We start from the raw sequence: 9553 nt of genomic DNA, 5'->3' as shown, positions 1-9553 counted from the left end.
AGTGTACCTCAACACAATAAAGGCCACATATGACAAACCCATGGCTCACATCATGCTCAATGGTGAAAAATTCAAAGCTTAACCATGAAATAAAAGAGCTGTGCTTTATAAAATATCAACGTGAGCCACCAGGTGGCATGGTGGTTAAGACACTGGATCCCATATGGTCACTTGTACAGTCTGAGTCCTAGACCCAGTGGCTTGAAAAACACATGGGCACGCGTGTATGTGTACCAAAACTCTAGGGGAGAATGAAGGAGAAGGGATTGAGGTATGGCCATCCCCCCTGGGGGTGATTTCTCACTTTCTCTCTCTTTCTCTCTGTCCGTTTCTCTCTGGGTGAACACATGTAACCTATGGCAAAAATCTAATAAAATAAAATACCGATGATAAAAATTTAAAAATACACAAATTGAAAGACACCCTGTGTTTATGAATTGTAAGACTATTGTTAATATGATCATACTTCCCAAAGCAATTTATAGATTCAGTGAAATCCCTGTCAAAATTCCAGTGAGAGTTTTATAGAAATAGAAGGAAAAAGGTCCTAAAATTTATATGGAACTGCAAAATACCTTGGATAGCCAAAGAAATTGAGAGTCAAAAGACAAAGCAGGAGACATCATACTAGCTGACTTTGAAATCTCCTGCAGGGCCAGCTTCATGGTGCAGCAGTTAGATGCTATGCAGAGGAATCCTGGGAGGTTTGAATCCTAGCCCCATCAGTTTCACACTGGGCTTAGGGTGTCTGTCTGGGATCCTGACAGATTGGAGAACTGAAGGAAAAAGGCGTGACCAGGCCTCTTTGGAGAGTGCTTTTTTCTCTTAAGCCTTATAAAAGCAGGAAATCTTGCTGTTTGTGACAGCATTGGGTAAACCCAGACATAATGCCAAGTGAAATCACCTTGGCATGGGAATACCAGCATGACGCTGTGAGCCAAGCATAATGCATATGCATACTCATGTATATGGTCTCGCGTATATGTGGGATCTAAACAAGTTGAACTCTTGGAAGGACAGAGTAGAATAATGGTTACCAAAGACTGGGGGATGATAGAGGGGTTGAGGTTGGGGAGATGTAGGTCAAAGAAGACAAAATTTTGGGTAAATAGGAATAAGGTCAGGATACCCGTTGTACAATGGAGTGACAATATTTAATGGATTGTATTTTGAAAATCACTATGAAGTGCATGTTACGTGTCCTCACCACAGAAAATGGTAACTCAGTGAAGCAATGCTTATGTTGGTTGGTCCAGTGGCGCATCCCACAATATTTACATATTTCAAAGCATCATGTGGTAAACCATAACTATATGCAATCTTTTGACAATTAAAAAATATAGTAAAAGATGTTGACAATAAGTCAAAGTAAAATGGAAAAAGAATTAGACACCATACTTAAGACCTCCAGTGTCTACACATCAGCTTTTCCCAAACAAATGTCCTATGAGAAACTGCTTTTCAGGACATTCATAAGCAGGTGCACTTCTGGTATTTGTAAGACCCAGGTCAAGTGTGTAAATTGAGGCTTTGTATTATATGAAAATATTTAAAAATTCTAAGTAAAGCTCATATACTGTTAAATAAAATGTGTTCAGCCCATTTGTTGTCTACTTTGACAAACATACCTTAGAAATGATAAGACTGAAAAATGTCTAGGGACCAGCAAAGGGTGTATGGTTATGTCACTGGATTCCACATAGTCGACTGCGATTCAAGTCCTGGGCCCGGTGACTTGAAACCCACACCAGATGCAGGTGCGTGCATGCCCCAGATCCTGAGAGGAGAATGGAGGAGAAGGGATTGCAGTGTGTCTATCCCCCTGGAGGGTGGTTTCTTGCTTTCTTCCTCTCTGTCTCACTGGCGAGTGCATGCGACCTATAGCAAAAAAATCTCTCTTAAAAAAATTTTTTTAAAAAAGGAAAGAAAAATGTCTAAGCAGCTATGCTGTTTACGTGATTAAAATATGGCAAAGATTGGGTCAACAAGTGGCATGGTGGTTGGGCACTGGACTCCCACATGGTCATCTATGGTTCAAGTCCCAGGGCTGGTGGCTTGCTTTCTCACTTTCTCTTTCTCTCTCTCTGTCTCTCTCTCTGGTGAGTGAGCATGCCCTATAGCAAATTTTAAATAATAATAATATATAATTAAATAAATAATTATTTTTTAAAAGATGTAAAAAACCAAAGATGTTGAGTTTAATTTTTATTGTGCATGTCTGGCTCTTCTGTAATAAAGGTGTACATGGTTTTTTCAAAGTATGGTGGTATGGTGATTAAGGCACAGGGCTGACCATAGTTTGAGCTCTGGATCTGGTGGCTTGAAAATGACACTGGCATGTGAGTATGTGCCCCAAATCCTAAGAGAATGAAAAAGAAGGGATTGCATCATGGCTAATTTCCCTGGTGGTGGGGGTGGTGGTGAATTCTCACTTTTTCCCTCTCTCCCTCTCTGTATAGCAAGTGCATATGCCCTATGACAAAAACCTAAAAAAAAAAAGTTGTGAACGTGTATACACACACACATACATATTGTGTATGTATGCATTTTGCTTGTAATATACACAGAATATTTCTGGAAATGTCAACAATAAATTGATAAGTAGGTGCTGCTAGGCATGGAAACGGGACTGGAAGGTCACACTGTGGGGGAAAGACACTTATTTTCCTTTGTTAAATCATTCCGTAGTTTGAAATTTTTATGATATACACATAGTAAGTTTTAGATGATAAGTTCTAATTTATAACCTAGTTAATGTATGAGGTGATTTCAAAAAGTTCATGGGAGGGCCAGTAGATGGTGGAGTGGTTACTGTGCTGGACTTGCACATGGCCAACCATGATTCGAGTCCCGGACCTGGTGGCTTGAAAACCACACTGGGTGGGTGTGCATGTGTGCCCTAAACCCCAGGAGAATAGAGGAGAAGGGATTGTGGTGTGGCCATCCCTCCGGGAGTGATTTCTCACTTTTCCTCTCACTGTCTCTCTGTTTCTCTCTGTTGCATGCATACACCCTATGGCAAAGAAAACACAAAAACCTTGAAAGAAAAAGTTCATGGGAAATGAAATTTAAAGTATGGGTTTATTTTGGTGCAAAAAAAGTTGAAACTATGTTTTTTTAAAAGATAATATGTGCTTTCTGTGAACTTTTGAAGAACACTCAGAAAGCTTTTCTTTTTTCTTAAGTACTAGAATTTGGGCAGCACTATGAGGTAAGAAACACTTGGATCCACAGGGCTCATAAATCGCAGGGCTGAGGTATGTCTGAGGCTATCTGACTTTAAGGCCAAGGCTCTCTGTTATTGTATATCAATATTTTTTGGATAAATCAATCTGGTAATGTTTCCAAAAGATGACATAATCATTAACTTTTGTATTTTTTTTTTTTTTTACAGATTGGGATTATTTTAAGATGGTGAATGGATCATCCCAAGGAATTCCAGTAGTCTGTAATTATCCCAAGGTGTGTAGCTCTCATGGGCCTGTCAATGTGTAATTCATGAGGAAAGAGATTTATTTTCCTTAAACTCTCACTGATTTAAAATTATTTTCTGTAATAATAATCAAATGAAAGAACTCTATTCTCTTTGGTGTCTTCTAGCTGTTCTACTTCAAGAGAAAATTTTCTTTTGTCTCATTTCAACATTCTGTTGAATGTTGAGGATATGCCAACTTGCCACAGCAACTGGAAAGAAATATTACTGAGCATTTCTTAAGTAGTTTTGCTTTGTTATTAATAGGACATTGGACTCACCAACTAGCATTGCCCCATGACCCATCATTTCACCTCCTACATATATGCCCAACAGAGGTGCCTAACCATGCCAATAGGCATGACAAGACTGTTCATAGAACCGTTCCTGGTAGACTCCCAGGCTGGAAACCCAAATGTCCCTCTCCACTGAAATAGAAAAATAAACTTTGATCTGTCCATACATTGTCATGTCAACCCCCCTGTAAGCTTGAGACCTAAGTATATTCACACAGCACCCACAGAGGGTGCAGTTGAAGGGCAATCTGCCCATCCTGTGTGTTGACAAGCATCAGTTAGTTGAATGGATTTCTCCTCATTTAAAAATTGTTGCATAGGAAAAAACAGTAAATGAACAAAAGCATCACCAAAATCAATTTAGAGCCCATGTAAAGAATTTAAAAGGAAAAATGTATGTTACTCTGAAAACAGAATGAGAGCCCAACTTAGAAATTATCTTACAGTAAGAAAGAAGAAAAGTTTCAGAAATGGCTTGATGTTTTTAATGCGCGGCAAAAAGAAAAGGCTTCTTAGAAACTTAAATAGGGAGTAATAACACACAAGGCCAAAACACAGACAGATGCAAGCTGAGAAGAAAAGAAGACCGGCTGAGATTTTAAAAAGGCAAAAAGATGAAAAATCCAGTGACAATTTATGTTCCATTGAATGCAGTTAAAAGAACAGATACATCACAGCAGAGAATAAAGTTGGTGATGTTGGTTAACGTTTGTGAAGTCATCATATCTGATGGGAAGGAAGGGGCAAAGAGATGACAGCGATAAAGAGGTTAACCCTGGGCCCCAAATCCCACAACAATAGGAATTCTTTTCTTCTTTTTCATCCCCCCCCCTCATAGGGCACATAATCTCACTAGAGAGACAGAGAGAGAGTAAGAAATCAACCTCCAGGGAGGATGGCCATGTCACAATCCCTTCTCCACTCTCCTCTTGGTATTTTGGATTTTGGGCACCCATGCACGTGTACCTGGTATGATTTTCAAGCCATTGGGTCTGAGACTTGAACTGCAGTTGGCCTCATGGGAGTCTAACACCGTAACCACCACTCCATCTATTGGCCCCATAATAGGAATTCTTGAAGAAGTAGCAAGAACAAATAAGTATGAACAATAATCTAAATCATAATTTAAAAAAAATTCTGAGCTGCAAAAAATAATACCTGCTCATACAAACCTGAAAGGGCTTACCTTGTTCCAAGAAAGCTAGGCTGGAGACTTTTTCCCCCGAGGACAAATAGAAAAGAGTGCACCAGTAAGAAAGCAATGACAATTTTTTTTCCCCTTAATAAATGCAAACCTGAACTAAGTAAGGTTTATATATATATTTTTTATTGTTTTGCCATAGGGCATGTGTGTTTGCCAGAGAGAGAGAAGTGAAAAATTACCCCCTCAGGAGATGGCCATGCTGCAATCCCTTCTTCTCCATTCTCCTTTAGGAATTATGGCCGTGTAAGCACATGCGCCTGGTGTGATCTTCAAGCTGCCAGGTTTAGGATTTGAACTGTGGTTGACCATGTGGGAATCCAATGCCTTAATCGCCAGGCTGCCTGCTGGCCCTGTCATTCACTTCTGAAATAAAACATCGGGAACACAAAATGAGAAGTGGCAAGTTAGGGCTGATGGGATGGAAAGTGGGAGGGAGGATGTTAAAAGGTTTGAGGCAGCGGGCCCAGCAGGTTCTCTGATGGTTACGGCACTAGATTCCCACATGCCTGACCATTGTTCAACAGCAAGTAGTAAGCACCCAATAAACACCGATTAGATTTTTTTACTGTCACTACAGGATACACAGAAAAGAGAGTTGGGTGGAACACTTTTTTCTGCTTTAAACAAAAAATAACCACACGTAGCATTATGTAAAAAGTGGCCCAGTCAGTCTCTAATCAATCAGAACAGCTTCTCCATCTGCCTGGGGAAGAGTAAGAGACAGTATGGCTCTGCTGTCATCAACCCCTCCCACGCCCTACTGTGGAAAAGGGAAATGAGGGAGTGCCCCCTGTTCCGCAGACACTTGAGACACTGACAATAAGGGCTACTTGCTACCAGATATTCAGAGCAGTAAGTTTTGTGTAGAAGAATTCCCAAGAACACTAACAAGATCAGTTAAAGTAGCATCTTTTATTGTTGGTGTACAATTTGAGGAAGTTAGAAGCCAGGGCTACAATGATTCTTAGCTGTGGATGCATGCTAAAATGACCTGAGTATTAAAAAAAAAAAAATTCTTAGGCTTCACCCCAAACCATTTAGAATCTTCAGGCTCAGCCTCAGTGGCACAGTTGGAAGCATAATGAAGTGCAGTGCTGGAAGCCACATGGCCAACCCTGAGTTTGGATCCCCAGTTGGCCTGAAAAACACATGGGTGCTCACCATCCTCGTGAGCTGGAGGGCTGGGGGAATGGAACTGCAGTGTGATATCACCCTGTCGAGGGTGCTTATTTCTCTTTCTCTCTCTCCTGCATACACTCTAAGTGAGTAAAATAAAGAAACAAACAAGCAAACAAAAAGATAGGATCTTCAGAAGTGGAGCTCAAGCAAGGGTATTTGTAAAAAACTTCCCAAGTGATTTAATGTGTATTCAAAGTCTAGAATAGTTGAGAGTTCTTTCTCAAGGAAATTGTCCTTTCCCAAGCATTTACCATTCAGAAACTTACCATGGAAGACATGTGTTCAGTTCATGCTTCTGTGATCTTTTCTTTTTAAAGCCTAAAGGATTTCAAAGGAAAAATGTGTGGGCGGAAACACCGGCATGAGGCACAGTCATAGCACCGTGTACCTCCCTGCCACAGCACAAGTCGCACTTGATTGTAATTGCCAGTAATCACGCGCTCACTGACTGGCTTGTGAGGGCAGGGCAGGAGCTTTGCCTCCTGAATTCACTTGTTTTCATCCCTGGTGCCTAGCACAGTCTCTGGCACACGCTCATCCCTCAGTGAGTATTCATCAAATGAAATTCCACATTATGTTCATAAAAGCAAACGCTTGTGTGGTTTTAGAGAACTTTTATGATGGCTTCTCATTTTATGGTATAAAACGAGTTTCAAAAACAAGATTCTAATTTATGGCATTCATTTCTAATAAAGAAACTTTTGTGATCCAACTTGTGAATGTTATCAGGGGACCAGGTAAATCGTACAGGAAGGAGAGGCCTCCCGTATGACCTTCTAAGAGGAGTTCATCCCATTTATCCTTGTACAGACAGCTTCAACAACTTAAGAAACCTTCAACAGAGGTTTTAGAAAAGATACAGAAATGTTCTCACTGTTTATTTTATTTTTCAAAATAAAGCTTAAAGACGTTATATTAAATCAGAACAACAAAATATACATTTAAAAACTATAAATCCAGATTTTTAAATCAGAACAACAAAATATACATTTAAAAAATATAAATTCAGCTTTAAATTATGACAGAAGGAAGAGATCAGCAAATCTTTTTCACTACCAAAAGTATACAAGTGGACAAAATTGACAATAATACTTATTTCGGTAAGTGAGAGAGCTACCAGAGATGGACAAGGAGTTGAGAGCTCCCTAGAGATCCAGGGAAGAACAGCAGAAGTCTGGTCCTTTCTCCCCAGCTCCCACCCAGCTCAGGCGGCGTAATTCCCACGTTGGGTTGCCCAAAACGCCAGCAGCTTTGCTGCCAGAGAAGGGAGATTTGGTTTAGGTTAGGGGGGTATTGTAAAGCCTGGTAACTTCACACACTAAAAGTAGCAAACTTGGTTATTTTATTTATTTACATTCATTCATTGTACATTAATAAAGTATACAAAATAAGATTTTCCATCCAGGAAACATTGTATATTGGCTCAATCAAGGATATTACCATATATATTATCATCAACAAATAATTTTCTATTTCTTGTTTCTTACATATTTTGCTCCCCCACCCTTTGATTCCCTTCCACTCGCCCTCTGCCAATTACTCCTCTTCTCCCACACTGTCTCGGGTATCCACAGTTGTTTTTCCATGCCTTTTCCCCCCACATTTCATTGATTCACTAAATATCTTAATTAATTTAAAAACTTTCAATAGTAAGAACAGCTAATATGCATAGCTGTAAACACATGTCTGACTTTAGGCGTAAACCTCAGTGAGTAAAGTGAACATTCTATGAAGTAGCACTTAGCTGAGGCTGTATAGCTTATTGCAGTCTTTAAATAGGTACTAATAGGTATTTTTAATGCATTTTTTAATTTCAAGAAAAACAGTTTTAGTGTTTTTTTAAAGAATTGTTTCTAATTTTATTTATTTATTTTAATTTGACCAGAGAGGGACAGAGAGAGAGAGAGAAAGAGAGGGAAAGTGAGAGAGGGAAAGTGAGAAAGCAAACCACCAGGTCCAGGACTCGAACTGTGGTCGGCCAGGTGTGAATTCAGCATCCTTAACTACTACACGACCCAACAGTTTTAACTTTAATAGATCAAAATTAAAAATGTTCAGAGAAATTTTCTTAAAACCAGAAAAAAAGGTTAGGATTCAGTTCAAATAGTAGGTAGATGAACTTATCAACAGTTCAAGAGAAGACAAAAATCCTTAAATATGGAAATCAAAGCATAGGAGAAAATCAGTAATGTTTTGGAGAAAAGTCATAGAATCTATTTCACCGGTTCAGTCTCATGTCATCTCACTGTTGTTGAATTTGCAGTGTTACTGTGGTCTGATCTTTTCGTTAAAATCCTTGATGTCAACATTCAACATTATTATTGATATTTCCAAACTTGTCTTTACCATTAAGCTGACCATTTTCTTGGTCATTTCTTCATTCTGTTATTTCTATATGTCTGTCTATAGTTTTCTTGGTATAGCACTCCCTTCATAACTTCTCAAAGAGCTGGTCTGGTGTTGGTAAATTCTTCCAGGTTTTGTTTATCTGAGAATGTTTTTGTCTTTTTTTCCTCATGTGAAAGATAATCTTGCTGTGTATAGTATTTCTGGTTGAAATTGGTTTTCACTTATCACGTTGACTGTAATTTCCCATTCTTTCATTTCATGGAATAGATTATTGATGCCCTTATTAGTTTCTTCACCTTCTGGGATGCTAATGATTCAGATGTTTGGGCATATAATGGTATCTAGTATTATTAGATGTTATTCTCATTTTGGGGAGGTTCTTTTCTCAGTCTTTTTGGTGAATTTTTCTAGGTCAGGGGTTCTATCATCTACATCTGAGATTCGCTCTTCTGCATGATTTTATCTACTTTTTATACTTTCAAGGGAGGTTTTGATTTCCTGTATTACAGTCTTCATCTCTAACAGTTCCATTTGATTCTTTATTATGATGTGAATCTCCTCTTTCAGATCGTGCAAGAACTTCCTCACCTCCTGGAACTCAGTGTCTCTTTTTTCCTGCATTTTCTGTAGTTCGTTGTCTCTCTTCTCTTGTATCTCTGTTAGCTTTGTCACTGTAAATATTTTAAATTATTTATCTGACATTTTCACGAGTTCCCTTGTATTGTCTGTGGAGGAAGAAGAGTTATTCTTTTCCCTTAAAGGAGAGATATTTTCTTGATTTCTCATATTTCTTGTGCCTCTGCACTGGTTTCTGGTCATCTGATAAATTATACTTTTTCCTTGTTTTTGAAGTTAAATCTGAGGATTCAGAGGCATGAAGAAGGAGGTGATCTGCAATATCTAGACAGTACGCATTTTTCCCCTTTGTGCAGCTGATTCAATGGAAATCGAGGATTAATCTTACCCTAAAAGTATTCAGATATTTGGGTACTGAGCACCCAGACCTATCTAGAAAATCAGTGGGTGGAGGCTGAGCAGAGAAGTGAGAAAGGT

General features: G+C 39.0%; 1 protein-coding gene across 1 annotated transcript in view; it reads left to right on the top strand.

Annotated features, from left to right (window-relative positions):
* The window catches only part of LOC102478425 (cilia- and flagella-associated protein 91), a gene marked incomplete at its 5' end in the record, with an annotated part of 52844 nt that extends 48448 nt beyond the window's left edge, over window positions 1-4396 (top strand). The window contains one exon of the mRNA XM_006165990.3: window positions 3395-4396. The remainder of the gene's footprint in view (window positions 1-3394) is intronic.
* Window positions 4397-9553: the final 5157 nt, after the last annotated feature.

This window comes from Tupaia chinensis, unplaced genomic scaffold (genome assembly GCF_000334495.1).
Source record: "Tupaia chinensis unplaced genomic scaffold, TupChi_1.0 Scaffold144135_1, whole genome shotgun sequence".
NCBI classification, from domain to species: Eukaryota; Metazoa; Chordata; class Mammalia; order Scandentia; family Tupaiidae; genus Tupaia; species Tupaia belangeri.
Note: the sequence above shows the minus strand (reverse complement) of the source record. Positions and strands in the feature narration are given on the sequence as shown.